Source organism: Protopterus annectens, chromosome 8.part0, assembly GCF_019279795.1.
Source record: "Protopterus annectens isolate FY-2018-M chromosome 8.part0, PAN1.0, whole genome shotgun sequence".
In the NCBI taxonomy this organism is placed as follows: domain Eukaryota; kingdom Metazoa; phylum Chordata; order Ceratodontiformes; family Protopteridae; genus Protopterus; species Protopterus annectens.
In genome coordinates this window covers 855,353,937-855,372,380 of record NC_056741.1, presented here as the reverse complement: position 1 = coordinate 855,372,380, position 18,444 = coordinate 855,353,937, and the positions used below count along the sequence as shown (strand labels likewise).

Sequence of the window (18,444 nt, the reverse complement as noted above, 5' to 3'; positions counted from 1 at the left end):
AGAGACAATGAGTTACAGATTATTAGAGTTATTCAGTGTCCTTAAAGCAGGATTATTTATATTCATTCATCAGGTTCTCTTTTAATAGTTTCTTTCTTTAAAGTCTTGCAGTGAAATAATATGGGCAGGAAGCTATTGTAAGAGGCTGTAGGAAAGATTATTCACAGAATGCTATGGAGAGATGATGCTTGTTTAATTGTATATCTCTAGTACTACATTAAACAAGGGAAGATTTATGTACTGTTGATTTATTGACCAAAGGTCAGCAGTATGTCAATGAAGAGTCTGAAGGTAAATATGTTGAGTAGATAGGATGACATAACATGTAGCCTGAACTATACCTGTGCAGTGATGTCCACTAGAACTAACAAGATGAATAAATCAGTATATTTTATTTTCCACAGTTTCAATTAATGCAATGTTTTGTCCTGAAAATGGGGCAATAATAAGAAGAGAATATTCAAGCCCTGGGAATAATATGTTGGTAGCAATGGTGAACAAACCTCAGGAGTAAATATAGGAAAATATTTGTAGGCCACCTTAAGATGGAGAGAAACTTTAGCTACGACTGAGTCTATACAGTTTTGAAAGGAGATAATTTCACCTAGCATAACAAAAATATTTTTAATGCTTTGTATGAATTCCTCCTCTGAAACTGGATCACTTAATATTGGTGTCAAACAAAGTTCAGTCCTGGGACCATTCCTTTTTTCTCTTTTAATTAATAGCATAATACAAAAATTCCCAACATTCAGCTTAACAATGTATGCAGATGATATACTTCAACTTAAGGCATCCAAATCTTCAGAACTATTGCAAAACAAAACACAACATAGCTTCAACTCGTGTGGCCAGATTCAATATAATAAATTGTTTGTCAACCCACAGAAGTCTAGCATGATTACATTTGCTTCTGCATAAATTGTCCACTATATCCAACATACTTATATTCAATAAAACAAACAGAAAAAGTCCCATAGTTTAAGAACAAAGGTACCTTGAGCTAACACTTAATCCATCATCAACATTCATAGTACATACTGAAAAAGTCACTAGCAAGGTATTAGCACAATTACAATTTTGAACTTTCACACCTGCTGACCCCTGCTGTGCAAGCGTAGCAGTTGCAAGAAATGTTGTCACAAGTACTCTTGAATATAGGCTTCCCCTTTAACCCTATTACTAGCCATAAGCTACAGATGGCAGAAAACAAAATGTGTCTATTTGTACAGCTTGAGAGCTCATTTTAATTTACTGAAAACATTGAACTGGTTACCAGTACATGGTTGATGTGCACTGCTACTAGGGTCAACGCAGATTAAAAAGATTGCTGCACATCACAGAACAAGACTATGGCCTTAGGGACACTCAAACTCATGCCATAGCCCTTCTTCTAGACTTACCCCAGTCATCTGGAACAACATTTCAGTTGAAATACGACAAGAACAGACACTTGGCAGCTTCAAGATTAAGTTTATTGAGCACCTACTTAGTCAGAGTAAATGTAATTGCAACTATAATAATGAGTTTTACTAGCAATGGTGTGTTTTGTTTAAACTAATACACTTAATTTACTTACCTAACTTACCTAAAATGTCAATCTTGTCTATGAATAATACTTTTTTGTGCTGTATTTGGCTTTCTTCTCTGTACATGCAAAAAATTTCCACCTCTTTTGTAATGTGTATGTACAGTATATTCCTCATCTGAGCATGGACTGTGACTCAAAAGGGTCTGTAATGAGCACACCCATCTGGTCACCAAACTGATAGACTACAAATGTCACATAAACAGTAAGAGGAAAAGTTCAAAAACTGCTTCAATAAAGCAGGATGGAAGAGTCACATAGTAACTGGAACAACTCAGTAGTACTAGTCCCTGGCGATCATATTATCAACATTCTGAAACACTGAAAAATAAATGAACAACAACAACTGTATTTTTGTAGGGAGGGGGCAATTTCCCTGTCTCCCCACACCCCTTGCTAAATATATATATATATATATATATATATATATATATATATATATATATATATATATATGTATATATATATATATATATATATATATGTATATGTATATATATAAAGAGAGAGAGAGAGAGAGAGATCACACTACAGTGGGAAAAAGGGCAAATTCCCCGATCCTTACTATTTCGCAATCTCACTACAGTTTGACATGCTGAAATAATCATCTGAAAGGACCCCGAATTATCAGCTGAAAAAAAAATATGTGGGAATGTTGATTTTAACTTGATTGGACCTACAGGAAGAGAGTGCAAGAACACTTGAAGCAGAAAGACAGAATTATGCAAGATATCTTCAAGGAAAAAGACTGAAGCAAAGACATAATGCCTTTTCAGTACTGGGCCCTGGTCAGTCCATATCTCAAATATTACATATGGTTGTAAGTGCCATACAACTAGAGAGACATCAGGCTGGTGGAAAAATCTGGAGAGAGACCACCAGGAAAATACATGCTGTTTAGAGACAATGATATGACAAGAGACAGGAGGAACTGAAACTCTTCTTGCTAAGCAATAAAAACACTACCTTACAGAAGCTGTTTAAAGTCAGCTAACTAACAGTGCAGTCTTAGGACCTGTTAATCTTTATTTACTTCATTTGATTGGTTTTCAGCATTATGCTACTTTATTAATATGTATTTGATTTTCTTTCTAACAGATAATCCCATTCCTTTCATAACTGCTGGCCCTGCTACTTTGCAGTCGTTATATTTCCACTCATACCAGTCATTGTATAAATGCAAAGGCAACAATCACTGATATGTGAAAATGGGGTTAATTATTTTACCTTTCCTGAGCCTGTACACTGCACAGACAATATGTAAAAAAAGTGAAATAGTTTTCTTCTTTGGCTTAACAGGAGTTACTGTAGATGCAGAGTGGGATGTATCACTTTCTGCAAGTCAAAAATAACGAGTCAGAACGAAGTTCCACCCCAAAAGAATCTCATTTTATCCTGCTCTTACCTTTTTAAAGCAGCCTTCCTTTACTGTTCTTCATCTGTGTACCTTTAAAGCGAGTTCTTCATTTATCTTAAAATCAAAGTAAGCTGCAACTGCTTTCAGAAATACCTACATTTAGATTTTCCTTCATGTCTCTCCTTCATTGTCACAGCTACTTGAGTTTTGACATGCCAAATTGTTGAAATACAAGCATTTTGCATAAGTATTTGTAAATACTGCAGGTATCTAACTACTAGCATTTGCTACCAATCAATCACTGAAACTCACTTGAGGCAACATATAATTCCATCTCATAGTTTCAGACTTTATTGACAGACATCCTGTGTTTTGCCCCAGTTGTGTAATTCAGCACATGAATACAGGTGTTTATAAGGTATGGATATCAGCCACTATCCCCATTAAACAGTACAGACACTGTGAGTATGTTGCCAGACTCCATGAGATCTTTGACTGCTTTCTAGAATGAAGTGTATCCCGTGGCTTGTAGTTCCTGTAGCAAGCGATTAGCACATTTAAATGTATATACCCCTATATTCTGCATTCGTTTTATATTTGTTAGTTTATAAATAATCTGTGAGATATGATATAATTTAATAAATAATCTTTGAGGTATCATCTATTAAATATATTGATTACTTTTTTTAAAATACATTTTATATTTAAATATTAAGTGCGTTGCAGGCTTTTTACATAAAAGTCAGATATTTTGTTCATATGGCTAAAGACGGTTTTCATTGCTTAGTATCATGTGGACTTTCAAACTGTCCCTGTCGCTGCCTTCTGTTTTTCACTGGCCTTCCATACTTGGGAGTGCTCTGCTGGATTATTCATTACTGACATTTCATTTCCCTTTTGGGACAGGTCTGACTGCACAACAAGATTCTTGAAAACACTTCTGGTGGACCTCCTTCTTGCACCTCTTAACTATCTCAGTTCCTACAGCTTGTTTTCTTACAACAGCAGCAGTTGTGACAGTTATGGTCACACTTCTCCCTTATATTACAACATCCTTGTTTTATACAGATAACTGTGAGTTCTTCTTTATGATTGTCCATCTTCTCTATTTCTTACTAACATACAATGTATACTTTCCTGTTTATGCTTAATATCATAGTTAATCAGTTAATTTATGATATGTAACCTAGCTTTGCAGATGAAACCTATCAAACAGATGGGCCTGTAATTTCCTAAGTCAGTAGTTGGTCGACCCTTGTGAAGTAGCATCCTGGCAATACAAAAGGCATTAAATAAATAGCTGAGCAAAAGACCTCAGTGACATAGCTATTTGCTAGGCTCAGGTTAAATACTTTAAGGAGCAGCTCTACTGAAACCTATTTTGTACTATTCATTAACTAGTCTGATATATTTCAGGTCCCATTAAGGATGTATTTTTAGTCTTGAAAACTGCCTTCAGTATATTTTCATTAGTGATGATCGGGGTGGGCGTGGTCTGAGATCTTCAGGGACAAGTGGGTTTTGGACAGTTGACTCTCGAGCGAAATTTGAAGTTGTAGTCTGGACTAAAGGCATGGAAGACACAAATTCCAGGTATGGAGGGTTTGCTATCTGAACATTTAAACCACATTTCCATGATTACACATACATACATGATGTATCCTAAATGCACGAGGACTTCAATATCAGGCATTTTGTTGTTGAGACACCTGGCATTGAGCAGATCCATGTGATCTTGTAGTTTGGTTAGGCTGAGAGGTCAGCCAGCTGGAGTTTGATTTAAAAAAGGCACTATGTGGGCAGCAATGATTTTAGCCAGTATACAGAAACCTTAAAAGGAGAGGTGCAAGCATACCTCTCAACCATACAAGAATTCCTTGGTATTTACCAGTTTTCAGGGCAAAATAAATGGGTGCCACAAATTACCCAGTGGCCCCTTCAATTCCTGATTTTTTTTTTTTTTAATTTACAATTTTAAGTTATGGCTGACATCATCATGCATTGCCAGCATATCCTGCAATGTCATCAACATGCAGGAGCGTGCATGATAATATCAACTTCATGAGGCAGTGCTTGAGTGCCTGTCAGACTTGGAGACTCCACAGGACTACAAGGCAATTTGGGCTAATGGATGAAGACCATAAAGACTCCAAATGTAAATTATAAAACTCTTCTTTATTCAAAAAAAGCAACAAGGAATGAGCGCTTTCATCCAAATTGACTAGACTTCATCACATTCATTGAATACAATGATACAATGCCATTTATAGCCACAGGAACTAAAGCATTAACCAGGAAATGATACTTAGTGTAATTGAAAGACTTATTTTTATATATATATATATATATATATATATATATATATATATATATATACTATTGAGTATATATTATCGCAATGGGGGCTATTGCACAAGCCACTATTAGGGAAAGAGCTTATCCAGAAAGTGGAGAATACAAAGAGGGATAATTTTACTAGCGCTATGGTTTTAAAATATAGCCCTTTTTCACCTATTATTAAGGATGTGATATCTAAGAATTGGAATATCTTAAGGGGTAATGTGGATATATATATATATATATATATATATATATATATATATATATATATATATATAAATAACTATTTAGGACATAATCCCACTTTTGTCTGTAAGACAGGTGGCAGTATCAAAGCCCAGTTGGAGAATCATAACTCTGATAGAAAAACCAAGGTCCTTAAAGGAACTCGTAAATGTGGGTCTTGTAACCAGTGCACCTACATTTATGAAGAAAATGTTAAGTATTTGGAAAATACTAGTAGAAGCAAGGTCATTTTCCAGACAGGGAATTGCAACACTAAGAGTGTAGTGTACTTGGCTTTGTGTTCCACCTGCCTGACATATTATGTCAGGAAAACAGACAGGTCTTTGAAGAACAGAATATATGAACACACGACATAAAAAAGAGAACACAAATAATGTTTTATACAGGTACATTGGACAGAACAATACTTGTCATACTTTTAAGTTTGCTATTGTTGACAAGGTGCACATTAACCCCAGGGGTGGTAATGTCAAGCTTCTACTCGAAGAAAAAGAAATAGCCTGGCAATTAAAGTTAAATGCTAGCAACCCCCAGGTATTAGTGATCATATATCTCTGAAACTCCTTTTAAAGTCCAGGGCTTGAAAAGGTTCATAGGTAGGTACTAGGCTATCAGCCCTGGAGCCTATATAAGCCTAGCCAAAAAGGTTCCCTAGCTTTCGCCACCCAAGAAAATTATTTTCCTGTGCCCCTGTCAAGCAGTGTTGCAGACGTGATCCTCGGGGTGAACTTTCTATTTCCCATCCAGTCGTCAAGGTTTTTCTTAAAGAAGGCCAATGAGGAGCTTTGCTTGACATGAATGGGTAATTTGTTCCAGAGTATGGAAGAGGTTCTCCCTAAAATTAATATATAAATTTATACATAAATAGTAACTTACCTATTTTAATATATACTTTTATGTATATGTACATTTTTTAGTTAATTGAGGCATAAAATCACACGTGTATGTTTTATACAACCAAAATAATTTTTTTTGTCCTATATATTTTAAAATTAAGGACTATTTATATATATTTATATTCTGATATTCACATTTTTAACAGATTTTATTTTATTATTGTGTATTTTTTTGGTCATACGTCTTTCTTTTAAAAATAAGTCTTTTAATTACACTGATTAAGTATTCCTAATCATTGTTGCATCATTTCCTGGTTAATGCTTTAGTTCCTGTGGCTATACATGGCATTGTATCATTGTATTCAATGAATCTGATAAAGTCCAGTCAGTCTGGATGAAAGCGTTCATTCCTTGTTGGGTTTTGTTTTTTTTTTTTTGAATAAAGAAGAGTTTTATAATTTATATTGGGAGTCTTTATGGTCTTCATATATTAGCCCAAATTGCCTTGTATTCCTGTGGAGTTTTGGTTGCCTTTTCATTGTTTTACAGACTTGGAGACTCGAGTCGGGAGATTTAAAAAAAATAAAAACAAAGTTAATTTGTTAGCCATGGCACAGTCCACCCAAGAGTGGCTTAAGGCACAGCCAACCAACACAATGACCGAGGATGTCTCATCAATGCAACAATGTCTCTGCCTGCCCTGGACTGTTTTTCTGTTTTGGAATAACATAGCAGCAGCGGAGATGTGCATAATTTAATTTCTGCAGAGCAGTGCAGTGCAGTAGAGGCTGAGGGGCAGACAGAGACACCACCATCACACAACACCTGCCCAGCACCCACCCGTGTCTGCAGGATGAGGAAATTTACTTTTTCAGACTCCTGAGGCTTAACTTCAAGGTAAGTAAAAAAAAATTTAAAAAACGTGTATGGTTCCCTCTGAACATTCTTGTTTCCATTATTTAACCGATCATACCTGGAAAATTAATAGAATATATGGAGTTTTCTGAATCTGGCAACCGATCAATTGCTATAGTCCATGCATCTCTGTTCATTTGCGTCCCTGTGTCATGTAAGGTAGTCTATTGCATCTAGAATGTCATGGACAGTTTGGAGGGAGGCCTGTTTAATATTATTAGGAGGTCTGATGTTTTTAAGTTTAGGATGTTGTTCAGATTATGTTGGTTTTGTGCTGTTGTTAGATCACTTTGATTGTATCCTGGTGGGCTGCATGTGCAGGCTGTCTCCCACTGACTTAGCTGGATGTCTAGAAAGCCATGCTGCATGCCACATGAAAGGGATTAGAGATTATTGCTTCAAAAGCTGTACATCATTAGTTCGATCTGCACATTACTATTCAATAGCTGTGGACTCACAGGTTCATGGAATATCAAAATATAAGATGTGGACTTTTTATTTCCCTTTACCGGTGATGATCATTTGGTACCTAACAGTGTGCACTGATTCCTGCATAACTTGAGTGCTTCCAACTGTGAGGTAACCTACCTCAGATGGAGGGACTTTGTCTTTGACAGTCGCGGTGTAAGAGGAATATTGTTTTTTGTGTGCTGCACTTTCCGCACTACATTTCTCTTGTCATATTTCTACATTTCTCTTGTCATATTTGTTGAGTGTGCTATAGAAGCATGCTATTAGTTTATCATATTTGTTGAGTGTGCTATAGAAGCATGCTATTAGTTTATCATATTTGTTGAGTGTGCTATAGAAGCATGCTATTAGTTTATGAAGTGCATGGGCTAAATGGTGCTCATCTGCATGCTTTTCAGTAGTTTGTCATGTTGTTTAGAAAAGTGTAAGATGTACATTGTACTGCGTGCATCTGCAATGGTGGTCTTAGACAATAGATGGATTCATATTTTGACATAGTTTACAATTATATAACAAATAAGTGCATGTAGCTATAAGTATATGTATATATATATATATATATATATATATATATATATATATATATATATATATATATATATACACGTTCACAGACTTAATGCAAATTCTGAGTGTTAATTCATCAAAAGTGTATAGTCCAAATGACATTAAGTAAAATTACAAAATGTATACATAGTAAGTGAGCTGTTTCCTGAAAAATACACAGTCTTTAGGATATTTTGAGAGTTTCATAAAATAAAGTTCATAACAAATGTGACACCAAGTTTGATCAGTAAATTTGCCCTGTAATCATCCACATAGTTTATTATATAGATTACACAACTCTGCCCTTATCTGAATCATATTCCATACTTTATGGACACGTTCCTCCAGCAGTAGAAATAAATGCTAGGAAATATAGAGTTGTCTTCACTGGAGTTTATCATAAGTTGCTGCTGCTGCCTTCTCCATGACTTATCCTTTCTTCCATTTGCCCCAGGAGTTGCCTTGCACTATACTACTGACTTTATCGATATACTCTTTAGTCCTTAACACCCTCTCTGTGAAATAGTATTTCTTTAGTCAGCATTGAATCATCTTCTCTTCCAGCTGGCATACAAGCCTTCTTTCTCATTGTCCTTCCTATTCAGTCCCCCCCCCCCACTTGCCTTCTTAAAGCACAGCATATTCCTACTGTAACTCCTCTTTCTCTTCTTTCCATTGTGTACATGTCAAACTGTGAGTCATCTGTTATCCCATTCCACTCATATTTTCACTACTTTATGTTGCATGTGTTGTACTGTCCTAACCATCTTTATTTATACAGGCATCAGAACTAGACATAGTTATATAAATGCTGTCTTACCTGTGCTGTGTGCAGTAGATGACTTAATTGCCTCTTAAGTTTCTTCACCTTGTTATGTAGCTCAACATCATTTTGGCCTTTGCCACTTCCTTTCTATCTTGTGTTGCATTATTTAGCCTGGGAATGGGATGAATTGAACTCCCAGATCCTTCTTATTAATTTAATATCCCTAGATTGCCATCACAGAAGTGTATAAAAATTATTTTTTTTAATCCCATTGCTATGTCTTTGCCCATCACCATTGCAAGTAGTGCCAGATGGCACTTTAGCATGACTACTCCATCTTAAAGTTCTGTGCTAGTTTGAGTGTCAGTAATAAATAAGTTAGTCATGCTGTCCAACTCTGGTGTGACATCTGATGCTTTTATGCTTGCTATACAAAGCCAGTCCTACAAATGAACTGCAATATTTTATTTTTCACCTACATTTCTTTATACAGCAGCTATGGCTTTTGTCTGCCCATTTCACCATTTGGGCCTCTTTCTAGTACGCTTCATTTTACCCATCAATCTCCTGCAGACCATAATGCCAGGCACTTTGCTGACTCCAGGTATACCACATCCATAAAGTTGTCTTTGTCCATCTCACTGGTGCTACAGTTATCTCTTGTTATATGAATGGTAAGTTCTCTGCTGCATTATGTCATTGTTGCCCAGCTGTAAGAGAACTAACATTTGGGAACTCCACCAGCCTGCTATACAGAATCTTTTCCCTACCCATCCGCAGGATAGAAGTGATGTTAATGGGCTCATAATTGCCTGTTTTCTTTCCTAGACTCATATTTTATGCTTTACAATTACCACTGCACCCTCCACTTCCTTTAGTATGATTCCAGTTTGTTAGGAATGAGTCAAGGGACTGTATAGTTTAGTCTCTGGTTTGCCAAATACATACGGTAAGGTCACTTGTCCAGAGATTATGTCTTGCATTTCCAGAGTCTTTTGATTTCTTAGGAAATGTTCCTTGTTGGCATTCTTTAGAAGCTTCCTAATATTTATCTCGCTTTTTTGGTGCAGGTGTGTTTAACATTTTCAACTTGTGTTTGAATGTTGGTATGCCACAGTTCCATTAGAGTGGACTGGGTTACATAACTATGTATGAAAATTTTATGTTAATCAGTGTACAGAGTTTTGGCTAGTTGTACCTACTTTTCATGGGCCTTTGTCCAGATTTTTGATGTTTCCAGGTTGAGAGGTATGGGTGTACGCCATCTTCAGAGAAGCACGTAGGGCTGCCCAGCATTGTTTCTCAGGCTGACATACTGGATCCCCCTGGAATGATAACAGATACTAAGTCAGTTGTTGAAGGTAGTTATCTTTTCTTTATACTCCAGCACCCACCCATCCACAACCTCTTTTTCCTATTTTTGCACGTGAGGTCGGGGTGTCACTTCAACAGTGGCAATCATCAAGAGCTAAGCTTCATACCATGAGGTAGCCAGCCCCGCCACAGTTGTTCTTCCATATCACACACATGCACACTCACACCTACGGCCAGTTTAGAGTGTCTAGTCCACCTACTGCATGTCTTTGGAATGTGAGAGGAAACCAGAACATCTGGAGAAAACCCATGCAAACATAGGAAGGACATGCAGCCGCTGCATAGAAGGCAACCCAGATGGGAAATGAACCGGATACTCCAGCATAGTTCTCAGAGAAGGAAGAATTCTATTTAAGGCCAAAGTTTTACCTATATTTCCAATTTGCATGGAAAGCTCTGACATGTGTCTCTGTTTTTCCCAAGGGTTTGCATGCCAGGTCATTTACCCCTACATGGGCCCTCTCCCCATTGCACTTGTATTAGGTATTAGGTGTAAAGGACTTAAGGGTCCTTGAGATGTCAGAGGATCTTGGCAACTTAAAGTTCATTCACCATCTCTCCATTCTTTTTCAACCAAGAAAGACTTTTTAGGTCAACTGTGATTTGAAGTAGTGGACTTAAGATAACTTACATCCTGATAACTTTTTGTTGTGAAGGATACCAATTGGTGATATGTATGGCTTTTACCAAGATCTAGTCTTAATGACTCAGACAGGCTTAGACAAGGATTTTTTTTAGTCTCAGCATAAGATAGTATGCAAGTAGTATGTGTTTGAGCAGAGCACGGTGGAAGAATGCATTGCTCACAGACTGTTTTTGCAAGATGGTTGCCTCCATGCTATTTGAGTTCTTGCATCAATCACAAAAAGAATGCATATTTCTCAGTAAAAGTTCATTGTTCATCTGCATTAAGCAATCAATTCACTGCCTAAGGACATCAAGAGCTAAGAGGCTGGCAGTTGAAGGAAGACAAGTGGGCTGTCCAACAGTTTTAGTCCAGGGAATCAGAACTTATTGATGTTTAACTATAAACAGAGGATGCAAATTTAACGTAATTGAAATTTTATTTTACACTGCAATTAAATAAATATCAGTTTATGCATTTGTTTGTACAAGATGCATAATTTAATTAATTGAAATTTAATTTTACACCACAATTAAATTAAGTTTAATTTGTTTTTATACTGGAGCAGAGCCCTAATGAATGGGATAACACCGGTCGATTATCCAAATAAACTATACAGCATTTAATTAATTAGGTACACTCTAGGTACTGAATAGTGTAAAATTAAAAAATAAACTACCTGTGTCTATCTAGAACAATTTTGTATGGCACTGTAGGGAGCAGCATTCTGCACAATATAAACAAGCAGGAAAAACTAAAGAACCCAATGAAAACCATCTAGGGCTTCAGTAAGTAATACCAGCTCCCTAAAAACAACAGAAAATTATCCTGTGTCACAGAATAATCAACTACTAGCTCCCAGACAGCTTACAAACTCAGTCAAAACTGGCTGTGACTGTACTAAATTCACGGTGTAATTAGTGGAGTGAAAAGTAACTTTAGCAGCAGAAAAATACTTTTGCAGCATTGAGGGACACCTAACAGCACTTTATAGTCAGAGGACTGTACCACTTAAGAGTCATTGTGCACTGTTGCTTACTTTTGAGAGCAATTGTTTTGGATTTTGGTCTAATCATGTCACTTCCATGAATTCATTCATAACAACTATTTCCAAATCACTACCATCCATCTTTTTTTTTTTTTTTTTTAAGTGCAGAGGTTGACATAGTGCCTTTTATATCAGGAGTCTTTTTCCCAGCAGTTCTTTCTTTGCTCACTTCTTTGTTACCTTTAAATGATGAACAAGTAAATAATGCCTTCTTTTTGCTGGAAATTTTGCTTGTCTGCCTAAGTATTGCCTATGAAAATGGAGCAGGGATGGTTTAATAGTATTTAACGTTATAGCCCATTCAGTGATATTTTTTCACAGTTGTATCTTCTTCTACAGTAAGTATGCTTTATTGTATGTTCTGTATTCAGAATTTTGCCTCTTTTTGTTTTCTTTATTTAGTGACAAACTAAAGAATGAATACAAATTAATTGTAGTATCAAGTGATTGATTTTACCTGTCATCATACCTCTCAACCTGGAAACATCAAAAATCTGGACAAAGGCCCATGAAAAATAGGTACAAATCTGTACACTGATTAACATAAAATTTGCAACATAAATATGTAACCCACCCCTCCAGTGGAATTGTGGGACACCAACGTTCAAACGCAAACTGAAGAACAGACAACCAAAATATGGTCCCCCTGACCCTGTAGTAAATGGTAGCCATTTATTTTTTAAATGTATAGCAACGATGTTTACTGGGAAAGGAGAAAATGATGAACCTTAAGATGTTGTTTTTGGTGATTTGCATTATGTGGGTTTTGTGGTAAAAGTAGGGAATTTACTGGTAGGCAATATTCTAATCTTAACAAAAGAATATTATAGTTTGCTAGGACCTGCAAAAGTAATTTCTCATGGCCTACTGATCAGCGTCATAGCTAGAGTTTGTGCTGCCTGGGGCTATCTTTGAGTTTGGCTCCCTTCCCCTGTCACAAAATCATAGTCATATGGAGCCCCCCTATACACAGCCCTCCCCCGTGTATGCCATTCCAGTGTCCCATTACTTGGCTATTTCGCCTCATTTACCATAAACCCTGTAAATGTGCATACTTCTTTACTTCTACAATGATTATTTGGATTTCATTTAAAACTTATTTTATATTTTAAAGCACAAACACTAACAGATATCTGCTAAATACAGTCTTACAATGAAAAGAGACTTGGCATTAAAGCTTCTCGCCTTTGAAAGTCAAATTCACTGAAATAGCATTGAAACCCACATTCAAAGAAAATGCATCTGGCCACTGGCAGATAAAGATTACCTTTGGGCTGTTTTCAAATCATAGGCCCCTTGCACTCAAAACATACATGTGTACTTTGATACACTTTCCTGATTGTATTAAATGATATGCCTTGTATAATACAGCACATTTGTTAAAGCGAGTTTTAAGTTTATTGTTTTGAATATTTTTCCAGTAAGCAATGAAGCAAAATGCATGAACCAATAATGACAAAACAGCCCAATTCAGAACATTTCCATCATAAAAGTCTACTCAAACTTCTACAATCCACCAGTATCAGTAAATATGCACAATCTCTACAGAAGTAAAAGTCATCTAAAGATTCCACATTAAAGATATATGTAAGTCATGAAGAGTTTGCTGCTATCAAACAACTTTATATTTCATTGTTTCATCTAGAAATAAAGCACCTGTTGCCCTTAAGGAATAAATTGCCTATGTTACATTAAAAACATGATAAGCTAATAATATTGCAATAGGGAATGGATGGCAAACTGATAGGTTCATACAGGTATATCTGCCAAAGAGGACATTCTCAGGACTGCAGCATCCACCCACTTTAAAAGTACGACACAGTACAGTATCAGCAATCTATCTACATAGTGTGAGAGTAGAACCCGTAACCTTCTGCATCAAAAGCAAGCATTCCACCTGTTGTGCTACTAACAACATAGACAAACAGACTTGGCATAAGCAGCACTAACTTCTCTCCCTCTGAAGAAGTATGCAGCACAAGAAATATGGAAAAAGCCAACATTTATTGGGGGGAGTGGGACAAAGGCCCAAAACCAGGGACACATTTTAAACATTGCTTGTATAATCTTAGAAAAGTTGGTAGAATAAAACGTTTTATGTCACCATGCATTTCCTGAAAGTTAGGAAGACTGAAACTTAAATGGCTATCATTACTTAGTGGATTCAGTTCTCACTGATTTGCCAGAAAACCACAAATTGTAAGAGGAACAGACCACAAGTACAAGCCAAACATTTTGTAAAACTTTGGCCTTAACTCCTCAAATCACAACTGGTGGTATGGCTCGAGAATTTAAGCTCTTGCTACATGTACCTAAGAGTCACACAACTCTCAGACTGGCTAACACAGAAAACACAAATGCTAAAAAAAAAAAAAAAAAATCAGTGACTGGCACATTTCAATCAATAATCAAACTCTGCTAAAAACAATTCAACATTTCAGATACCTAGAAATCTAGTTAGATGAGGAACCTAACTTTTAACTTCATGTGGAATTAACTAAATTAGAAATCAACTCAGAGCTTTTCTGGGCTAGAAAGATGTTTTACTTTCTTTCCTCAAAAGGAGGAATGCAATTGGCAAAGGGGTACTCCTCTCCCAACCTGAATATGGGCTCCCCTTCATAGCCTCTACTTCCAAAACCAATCTCATCTCTCTGCAAGATACTGCTAACAGTGTCTATAGATTCACCACAATATTCATTATTAATTCTTTTGATTAAACTGCTTAGATGCACACACACACACACACACACACACACACACACACACCTCTCCCTAAATGCAAACACACACACACTTACTTTGCACATTAAGCACTTTAGTTCTCCCCCTAAATGCAAACGGCACTTTAGAACTAAGCACAAACACCCCTTTTCACATTAGACAATAACAACACTTCTCTCCCTAAATGCAGCATTAAGCAATATGAAATGAACATTTCCTCCAGCAGCAGAATTGGAATTGCACATTAAGCAATAAGAACACTTCTCCATACACACCCCTTTGCACATTAAGTTAAGCAATAAGAACAAATGCAGCATGATTGCAAATGGTACTTCAGAAGTAAACATACACACCTAAGAAAACTTCTTTACACACACACACCCCTTTGCAAATTAAACAATATGAACACTTTTGGCAGCAACGGAAATGCAAACACTTGTCCAAACACACCCCTATGGCATGGCACCTAAGAACACTTCTCCACACACACCCCTATGGCACGGCACCTAAGACCACTTCTCCACACACACCCCTTTACAAATTAAGCAATATGAACACTTCCAGCTGCAGCAGAATTGCAAATAGCACTTCAGAACTAAGCAAGAACACTTATTGCAGACAGGAAGAATAAGAACACTTCTCTCCCTAAATGCAGCAGTGGAATAACACATTGCAAATTGCAAACAGCACTTCCGAAAGAACAGTTACTGTGGACAGAAAGGATAAGAACACTTCAGTTCTCTCCCTAAATGCAGCAGCAGCAGAATTTAACTTACACACACACACACACACACACACACACACACACACACACACACACACACACACACACACACACTCTTACGTGAGTCCCCACTTGATTCAACGAGTGCTGCTAACATTTCCTGGCCCGCAATAAATCCAAATGTTGCTGCTAATAAATAAATGCAAAAAGAGCGATTCATGCTGCTGCTAATAAATAATTGCAAAACGAGCGATTCCCATTGAATGAAACGAGTGCTGCTATCAGTTCACTTCCCAGCCCTACATAAATCCACAACGACCATCCCACTCTTGGTAAATAAATCAACAACCAAAAAGTAATCCAAATGGGTTCTGCTCTTTTGTAAATACATCCACAACCAATAAGTTCTGCTGTTTCCCGCTCACATTTGCAGCTGGAAATGATGACGTGAGCTGAAGGAGCTCAATTCCGACTTGCTGACAGCCCTGACGGAGCTGACGTCATCGCGTACATGATGACGTCCGCTCCAACAGTGCAATGTTTGAAGTAATTAAGAAAACCAAAAGAAAAATATCGGAAACAAAGGGGTGCCACTGGGGAATCGTGGCACCCCTTCATTTGGACCCCAAAACTTGGTAAAAACCAAGTAATTCAGTATGGTTGAGAGGTATGCCTATAACTGGTATAGCTTGTGATGCCCCACCATTGGACCAGAAATCAAGGAGCCTCAGTCCTCACCACTGACATCAGTGGGGGATGTACATTGTGAGGATGACAAGGTACACACACAGTATTTCCAGATGCAGCTCTACATCAAGTAGCAATTTCCCTTAACAGCACACAAAGATCACAGTCAGTCCAGGGCTGGTGTCTCCCTCTTTCTCCAGATCCCCAATAAGACTCCCCACTGGCACAGCTATAGAGTTGAGATCTCAGCTGAGTGGCCAAGCCAAGACCTCTGGCACCCTCTCTGTCCAACCACTGCTTTGTTTCCCTGCCCAAGTAGATGACATACTCACTCTTTGAGGTTTGATTTATACACACACACACACACACACACACACACACACACACACACACACCTGGGAAAGGCTGGCACACGTTTACAAGCTATGCCCCCTTTTGCCCAGACTATAACGTAGTTATCACTGGCACAAGCCAGCTCCTTATCAGCTACTTTAAGGTCCTTAACAAAGGGTGTCCAATCTTACTGTGTAATGTTGCGATTATTATAAATGGTAGTTTGACCAAGAGCAAGGCTATTAGGAGTGGCCTACACAGTATCAACAAATAAATATGCAAGTACTCTCTGAACTTAAATATCTCTCGACAGATCATCCACAATGAAATGTTTAAATATATACGTAATAATAAATATTAAAAGAACAAGAAAGTACTCAGTATATATTTACAGTGACAGCAGAGTTCAAGATCACAAGAAATATTTAAAGCAACATTGCAGGACAGTCTCAAATAAATAAACAAAAACATCTAAATTAAGTGTTGCTATATTCCTGACTGTATCTAAGAGAATTATACTGTTCCCTAGGCTTACTTACTCAGGGCAAGGCAGATGAGTAGTAAATGGGTCTTCTGGTCAGGTCCAAGGCAGACTACAGAATGCTGTCTCTCACTCAGAGACCTCTCAAATTAATATCTCAAATTTTACTGCTGAGATAACTTGCAGAATGACATCATTGCTTGTCATCTGACTCATAGTTCCCAGGCTCAAAACAACCATTGATGCCAGCTGGTAGCATTTAGCATCTCTCTGTGAAAATACATAGGCAAGGGCTTTTCCTCATATATTTGCAGATCCTGGAAGTCATAAAACAATAAAACACTTCCAAGACAATACAGCAAACTTCTCAGGACTGACATTGTGTCTGCTGCTGCACTGAAACTGAAAGATAATGTTTTTTATGGCCTAGCCATAAAGTAATTTAATTTCAGCTATTTTTCTGAAGTTTTGCAAGTTAACCTCCTGTATACCAGCTTCTCCTGTTAAATTATATACATTTAAACAGTTACAACAGTGTATGTACATTTCTGTTGTATTCCAGTAGGTACACTGTGGATACATTTCAAACAGTCCTTTGTCAAATACCTCTTCAGCACATATGTCTATACAAACCATCTTATATTACATACAGTTCTAATACATTTTGTAACACAAACATCTTATATGAATCATGTCAATATTCACAAATGACATATAATTATTTACAAAATTCCGGATAGCTGGGCTGGAAGTATTTCCTTTCGTGACATAGCTTTCAAAATTTGAGCTCAGTGAAACAACATCTTATTGTTCTGTACTCTATGTGTGATTAGTCAATGGTCTTATGATTGAAAAAAGCAAAGTGCCACTCCCATGTTTAAATGTCATTGTTCCAAAAGCTATAGAAGGGGTTCCAGCAGTACTTTGATAATATCTCCTCCACAGAAAGTGTTTTAATGGTACTGCTCTAACACCTGCACTGCTTGATACATGTTTTCCATCAGTATCTCATGTAATTACCTCCCTCATAAGAAGATCTGCATTTAGCCATATTATCTGATTATTTGTTATGGTTTACCAGACAGATGAAGACTTTGCTTTGCTCTTGTGCTTCAGATTAGAGGGAGATTTTTTTTTAAAATAAATTGCATATATCAATGTGCGCCAGCCACTTCTTGTCTTGTCAGCCTTGTAGCTATGGAACTTCACAGCATTGCAGTCAAAGTTGACCTCAGTGCTTGTTTTTATCTAGCCAGCATGATATGTACAGTGCTCTTATTGTGGTAAAGACTTGCCTTCATAACGTTCCTTGGTTTCCCATTCAAAATACTTGTTGCATTGTGTACGTAGGGCAATCACAGTCAGATGACACTTGATCAGGTT

General features: G+C 37.1%; 1 protein-coding gene across 5 annotated transcripts in view; it reads left to right on the top strand.

Annotated features, from left to right (window-relative positions):
• L1CAM (L1 cell adhesion molecule) overlaps nt 1-18,444 on the top strand; it is a 2,005,704-nt gene that overhangs the window by 1,176,219 nt on the left and 811,041 nt on the right. The window lies entirely within an intron of this gene.